The sequence below is a fragment of the Ailuropoda melanoleuca genome, chromosome 16, assembly GCF_002007445.2.
Source record: "Ailuropoda melanoleuca isolate Jingjing chromosome 16, ASM200744v2, whole genome shotgun sequence".
Classification (NCBI taxonomy): Eukaryota; Metazoa; Chordata; class Mammalia; order Carnivora; family Ursidae; genus Ailuropoda; species Ailuropoda melanoleuca.
The window spans coordinates 6,350,272-6,357,783 of record NC_048233.1 but is presented as its reverse complement, the minus strand read 5'-3'; positions in this window follow the sequence as shown (position 1 = coordinate 6,357,783).

Here is a 7,512-nt window from a genome sequence, read left to right as displayed (position 1 = left end):
GGCAGTGAGAGAGAGAGGATCTGAAGCAGACTCCGAGCTGAGTGGGGAGCCCAACGCAGGGCTGGATCCCATGACCCTGAGATCATGACCTGAGTCGAAAGCAAGAGTCTGATGCTTAACCGACTGAGCCACCCAGGTGCCCCTTAAACACATACTTAATATAATAAAATATATTTATTGAATGCCTGCCCTGTGCTGGGCATTCTTACAGGTGCTGATAATGCCACAGCAGAAAGAAGAGCCAGTCCCTGTTGTCAAGGTGCTTGCGTTCTCGTGAGCAGCACAGAAACACCAGACGGACGGGATACGGCAGGACAGAGACGGAGTGCAGGGAAGGCGTCCTCGGGGAGGTGACCTTTAAAGTTGCCATCTGTAAGACAAGAAGGAGATGGCAAGTGGAAATGTGAGGAAAGAGCATTTGGGGTGGACAGAGCAGCTAGGGCAAGAACCCCCGTGAGCACACCAGAAGGGGAGGGTCCTGTCTGCAGCCTAACCTGTCACCTCTAATGCAGAACAGGTTGTGCTCTCCAAACAAAGAGTTGTTTTTGTTTCTCTTTTAAGCTTTTTCCTATGTGAAAACAGGCTGTCAGCGTTGGCTCAGAAACCATTTGCTCACCGACAGGGGAATAAGCACACGGCCCTGGTGCCTTGATCGCCTGTAGTGGAGCCAGCGCCCTGGTGTGTGGGGCAAGAAAGATTTGAGCCCTGGAACTGCATCCAATTTCCCCCAACCCCAGTAACAAGATCTCATGTACTTGACAAGCGGGCCCTCTCCCCACTTCCCGCACCATCCCTGCCCCCTGGAATTCCTGGGCGAACAGCTGCACGGGGGGCTCAATTTTCAATGAAACAATAAAATACTCCTGCGTGTCCCTAGGAGGATGGCATTTATGACTGGGGTGGGCCAGATTCTCTGCACAGACACCCCCTCCCCGATTCCCAGGCTCGCCAGCCCAGACGTCCACATGTCCCACAGCCTGTCCTTAAGCCTCTGGGAACTGTAGCATGGGTGCCCCAGAAGGTCCTGGCCCAGAGCAAACTGGTGGAGAAGAAAGACACGCATAACCAGTAAACAGAAGGGCCTTTGCCAAGAAGTACCACGCGCACTTTTGCAGCCTGGGCCATCCAGCAGGGCGCCCTCCTTGGCACCACACCCTCTCCCAGAACCCCGCCACCCCGCCCCACGCACACAGCTGCCTTGGGGGGACTGTCTGCTCTCTGGTTCAAGGACAGGAAAGCCCTCCCTGGCTCCGAGAGGAGAGAGAGGAGAGCGGGTGTGGCCCACATTCCGCCAGCATCGCACACCCCTCCCCCACTCCCTGCCTCTGTCCTGCGCTCTTCTTTAACGGAGCAAGAAGTCCTTGACTTTCTCCTAACTTTCTCTTGTGCTCTGCAGGCTCATTTGGACTTGCTTCGGAGTGCCAGACTGGAACTTCCACACTAAGGGGCCAAACCTTGCAAGCTTCCACGTGGGGGCGCAGCGTGCCAGCCCTCTGCTCAGTGTCGGCCCGCACCCTCTGCCTCAGGCTCAAAGTTTGTGCTGTTATGTTACACACTTAATTTAATTTTGTCCTTCCTGCTTTATAAAAACAGAGCCATAGAAAGCAGGGGTAGGAAGCATAGGTCTTATAAATAGAACATAAATGAGACGAAGATAGGCGTCATTAGGCATGCTCTAGGAAGAGCAAAAAAGCCACAAGGAGGCACTTACCAGAATGAAGTGGATGGACTGTGTTCCAGTGGGTGTCAGAGGTGTTCCCGCTGTAGGCCCTCTACCCAGAATGCTAGCTTGCACAGTGCTTTTGCTCACCAACCTTCCAAGTCAGTGCTCAGAGTTCAGCATATCAGTAAGGCTTCCTGACTCTCCTCTCTACCCTCCCCTGCCTTCTGGGACCTTAACTTTACTCCGTTCTGCTTTCTACCCTACCTTCCCCTCCCCGCCCCCACTCCCCCTGGCACTTAATCACCATCTCACCATCTCACAGACTGACTTATTTATTATGTGTCCTTTTTATTGTCTGTCTCCTTCCATAAATGATGGATCCCAAATACCTTGGCTGGGATCTGGTACCTAAGACATTTGACATTTCATTCATATTGACATTTCATTATGAATGTTGGATTGTAAAGGAAATAAATTAGCAAACATGTTCAAACTATGCGTAGCCTATTGCAAAAATTGCGCAAAACAAGATGAGATGTACTCCCGAGGTTACGATTTCTTTTAGGTCCCTGGGAAAATACACACCTCGGCTGTGTAAGTCTATGGCTCTGCTTTTGGATGTTTTATTTCAGTGCACAGTTTCAGAAACACTGTACGTAATGGTAGAGATGACTTTTGAACAAGCTGAGCCCAGAGTTAGAGCAGATATGGGTTATGAGCAGAATTCAAGGAAGGAGAGTGAAACCCAGAAAGACTTTTCGGAAGAAGCAGTGGGGCCTGCCTTTCTAGTGGTTGATGTTTGGCACATAGTGAGTCAGGATTTGCAGCAAGCTCTTGCCAAGCAGGGATGGGCTGGGGACTAGAGCCCGGGCCCATCTAGAATACTCAGCTGGTGTTGGCCGTCTGCCTTTGCAGCGGGTATAACCACCTCGTGCACTCCTTCTGATAGGAAACAGGGACAAAACATGTGGCTGGTCCCCAAGACAGAGGAGCAGAGGGTGCAGCTTCCAATGAGGCCTGAGGGAAGGGAGTGAGTAGATCCCCTGGTGCAAGGACAGGGTTGGTCCCCACTACCAGTTTCCCCTGATTCTCCAGATCACATCCTTGATAAAAACATCAGCTATCCTGTAGTGAGCACTTGGGAAGTGCCCCGTCCTGTACTAAATGCTTTACTTGCAACTATAACTCACTAACTTTTCACTATGACAACTATCCTGTGTTCTTTGGTTCCTTTCCCTCCATTTCCCAGATGAGGAATTACAGGATCAGAGGGGCTCATTTGCCCCTCATTGCACAGTGAGTGTAGGATGGAGTTTGTATCAGAGCTGCAGCTGCCTGGCTCCAGAGCCCGCACTGTTAACCCCCTCGAGGGCTGCAGAGAGAGGGGGCACACTGCCCCTCACCCTGAGGGAATGCAGAGTTTCTCTGTGGAATGGATAACAAAAACCAAACCCTTTCATGCTGCTGAAAAAGACAAACAGAAAAACCTTACACACAAAACCAGAGAAAAGCTTATTTGGGTTGACCAGATGCATAGAGTAGACAATGCCCTGTGAGTCACCTTCGTTTTGGGTTCAGGGAATTATTTCTCTTTCTCTACATGCAAACATGGAACGTGCATCATTTCATCCTAACCTCACAGAAATTCACCGCAGCCTGGGACCATGGGTCTGGATGCCGGTGTGGCTGGCTGGGGCAAGCGATGGTGACCGGCTGGGGGTGGGGTGCTTGAAGTATGTGTCCGTTCAGTTTTTCTGAGCCCCAGCCTCTAACCTTGACCATGGCTGATTTACCAGGAAGTTATGAAGCTTTAGTTTCCCTCATTGGCTCTGGCCCTTTCCAAAGGCTGGGAGGTGCCCTTGCAATGTCTTCATATGCTACATGGTTTTTAAAATCTTGTGGGAGTAAGATTAAGATTATTCTGACATCAAGAAACAAATTGTGGGGGCACCTGGGTGGCACAGCGGTTAAGCGTCGGCCTTCGGCTCAGGGCGTGATCCCGGCGTTGTGGGATTGAGCCCCCACATCAGGCTCCTCCGCTGTGAGCCTGCTTCTTTCTCTCCCACTCCCCCTGCTTATGTTCCCTCTCTCACTGGCTGTCTCTCTCTCTGTCGAATAAATAAATAAAATCTTTAAAAAAAAAAAAAGAAACAAATTGTGACCCAAAAAATCTCAGATCACACTAACGTATTAATTCATTAAGGGAAAGACATAAATTTCCAATAGAAATGATACATTTCCGATAGAAGTAATGAGTAGGTCTTGGATTGTTACATAATCCAGTTAAAGGAAAGGAATGAATTATATGTTCACATGGAAAAAAGATTTCTTTTCTTTTGCTGATGCAACAAAAACTGCTATCCTTGACAAATACATAACATAACCCCACAGTGGGAGCGATGATGACAGACTGGTTAATGAATGTTGGCAATTCAGAGAGCAGGTGAGATTAATCACTGCATTAAAAAAAAAAAAGGAAATGTCCTGACATTTTTCAACTGATATGTGAAAGAACTTTAATAGAGGCTTTCCTAAATTTAGTGACAATTCTGAAAATGCATATGACATTACCAAGGATAATTTGTGAACCTGGAAGAAACTTTGCCGGAATATAAATATTAGAAAAAGCAAAATGCAATCACCCACGTGACAAGAGAAACTAAGGTCCCTTTCTCTTCTCTCTATAGAAAACAACATGATGAAACTATAGTCAGATGTGAAGAATACACAGACAAAAAATATGGAAAAGAAAATGTCATAGGCATATGCTCGGCAATTAATGAAATTATTAGTATTAGGCTTTTCATATTTCCTGATTTTTTAATAGGACTTGTTGACCTTTAACATTTATAATTGTTGTGATTTATTTTTCCTCTTTAAGTACCTGTGCTGGTTTGTCAGGGATGCCACTGCAAAGAACTACAGACCAGGGCTCACGCCGTGGGAATCGATTGTCTCGAAGTTCCGGAAGTCCAAGGTCAAGGTGTTGGCAGGGTTGGTTTCTTCTGAGGGCTGAGAGGGAGGCATTTGTTGGCTCGTAGATGGTGGTCTTGTCCCCGTGTCTTCACACAGTCAGTCTTCCCTCCGTGTGTGTGTGTGTGTGTGTGTGTGTGTGTGTGTGTGTGTGTTCTAACCTCCCCTTCTTCTAAGGACAGCTGTCAGATTGGATTAAGGCCCACCCTAATGATTTCCTTTTAATTTCATTACCTCTTTAAAGACCCTCCCTCCAAATACAGTCACAGTCTGAGGTACTGGGGATAGGGCTTCAACACTTGAGTTTGGGGGGTGGGGGAGGTGTGCACAATTATGCCTATAATCGTACTCAATCTTTTATCATTTTTGAAGAGGATGTCAGGTTTTTTTTTTTCCCCAAGTTTCAAGCACCAGGAAATCTGGACAAATGGGTATCTCTTTGTTTCTGAAGTTTATAATCCCTTGCATTCGAGAAGTCTTTCCAATTAAATAATGTTTACTGAGGACCTACTATGTGTGGGCACTACTCACACCGGGGCTCCAGCAAGGACAGCCACAGGCCTGGCTTGCCCAGTTCCCAGGGTGGTGAGTGCTGGGAGGGAAGCACCCAGTGTCTGGAGCTCAGAGCAAGAGCAGGCGGGCCTCACGGGGGCACCACCTGGGTAGTCACCCAGGGCCCTGCCTGTAGAAGGGCTTTGTGCTCGGGGTTAATATTTTCCTGTCACCACTTTGAAATTATTTATCATTTATGAATAAGAGACCCCATGTTTGCCTTGAGCATCAGGCCCTGTAGATTCTGTCCCCTGTCCCAAGGAGGGAAATTGAAGCAGCTTCTGGTGATGGCCAAGTTAGTGCTGATAGCTGGCTAGGGTTTTTCCTTCAGAAAAAGTGGAGGGGGACCAGTGTGTGCGAGGCATGTGGGAGCGCTGCGTGTGTAATCCAGAACTCTCTCCCTCCTCGTGAGTCAGCGGAAATGAGTTTTGTATGGGGAGCAGTTTGAGGCTTGAGCTCTGGAGACGAGGATATAGGACTGAATGCTAGCACCCTCCTTCACCTACTGCACCTGTGGGCAAGGTACTGACCCTCCCCGGCGCTCAGCATCCTCATCCGACACAGGGCAGAGAGTCATACATTCAAGAGTCAGGGCTTCATACCTGTGCTCCCTCTCCTTTTCTGGCACGGCTTTCAGGTCAGAGTGGGGTGGGGGTGGGGACCACTGTGTGTGATGAAGGTTGTGGTCAGGGAAGGATCTGGGGAGAGTGGGAAGGGGAGTGGCTATGCCAAGGCTGGGCATTCACATGGCAGGTCTGGGAAATACAGCCACAATCGGGGGGGGGGTGGTTGCTGATTTCAGGGTCTGTGAAAGAGAGAAATGGCCAGAAAAGAAGCTGGACTACACTGTCAGTGACCCCCAGTGCCCAGCCAGGAAGCTTCGATTCTAGTACTGGGGATCTCCTGGAAGCATTTCGGTGGGACCTGATGAAAGTGACATTTGATGAAAATTCATGTCTGGGAATACTCTTATTCAGCTCCTTTGCAAGGAGGGAGGAAAGCCAGCACCACCGCGGGGCTCCTGCAGGAGGGGATGAGACCCCGTCTCTTTTGATCAGCAGCACAGGACACACAATGCAAAGGAATCCAGGGGGCTGCCAGGAGCCTAGTGCTCCAAAGACCACCAGAACTGCACTCTCCGTCTTCCTACCCTCTTAAAGAAGTGCAGCCTTGCTGCCTGTGGGTGGAGAAGGGAAGTGTGGCTCGCTAGCCTGGAACTGGGCCTGTGGGTTTCTGAGGCACAGCGAGGCTGCAAGACAGACGCCAAGGAGGCTGACTCCACTGGGCTGACTGTCAGGCTGACATGAAACAGGGTTCATGTCAAAAGTTCAGGAGGAAGCATGACAGGATAAGAGGGAGAGGAAGCCATGTGGACAGTGTGATTGTCCCGGGACCGAGACCCAGCATCTGGCCTTCCAGCTGCAGGAGACCAGAAAAGGCAGGAACCAGAGCTGGTCCTCCCACCAGGCCAAGGGGTCCAGGGAATGCCCAGGGGGATGTTGAGTGATGGGTCAAAGCCAGATGATGGGATGAGCGATGAAGTGGCCCTGCCTACGCTGAGTCCCGCATCCCCTTTCTCCAAACCTGGCTTTGAACACAACACGATGCCTCCTGGGACTCTCCCTTCCACCTGTCTTTGAGCATGTCCTTCCTCCAGAGAGGATGTAATAGCACATCCTGAGATGTACACTGGGGCCATCCAATGGCTACAGTGCTGGCCACATTGGCTCCTCCCACTCCAGGCAGGCCTGGGTCTGCCTAGATCCAGGGAAGCAGCCAGAGCAGGTGGTCCAGGGGGTCCAGAGCACTATCGTCTCAGGGCCCTTCTTGACACATGAGACTCTTGGACCCATGGTGACCTCTCTACTGAAGGCCATTCTGCTGCTTAGCTCCCACAGGACGCAGACTCCCCATTTTCTGCAGGACTACTCCAAGTTCCTTAGCACGGTACAGTCTGCCTCCATGATGTAGCCCTTGCTGTCCCTACTTCCTGCGTTCCAACAACTCAACTCTGTTGGTGGGACTGAGGCAAAAAGCCCCTTATCTTTGCCCTAATAATGATCTGTCATGAAGCTGTTGAGACACTGATGGCATTGCTAACCGTGTCTATGTCTCCAGGAGAGTGTGCTGCAAGTCTTGGGTAGGATTCTGACCCAGAGCCGGTGCCAAGGGAAGAGGGCACGGATGTGGCCTAGAGAACCTTGCCTCCTCTGAGGTCTTGTGGGGGGACTGGCGCGGTCAGGTTCACATCTGTAGTTCCTCTAGAGCATGAGGAGGACCAAAGGTAGATGTTGCAAAAGAAACTGGGAGAAATCAGGAATCCT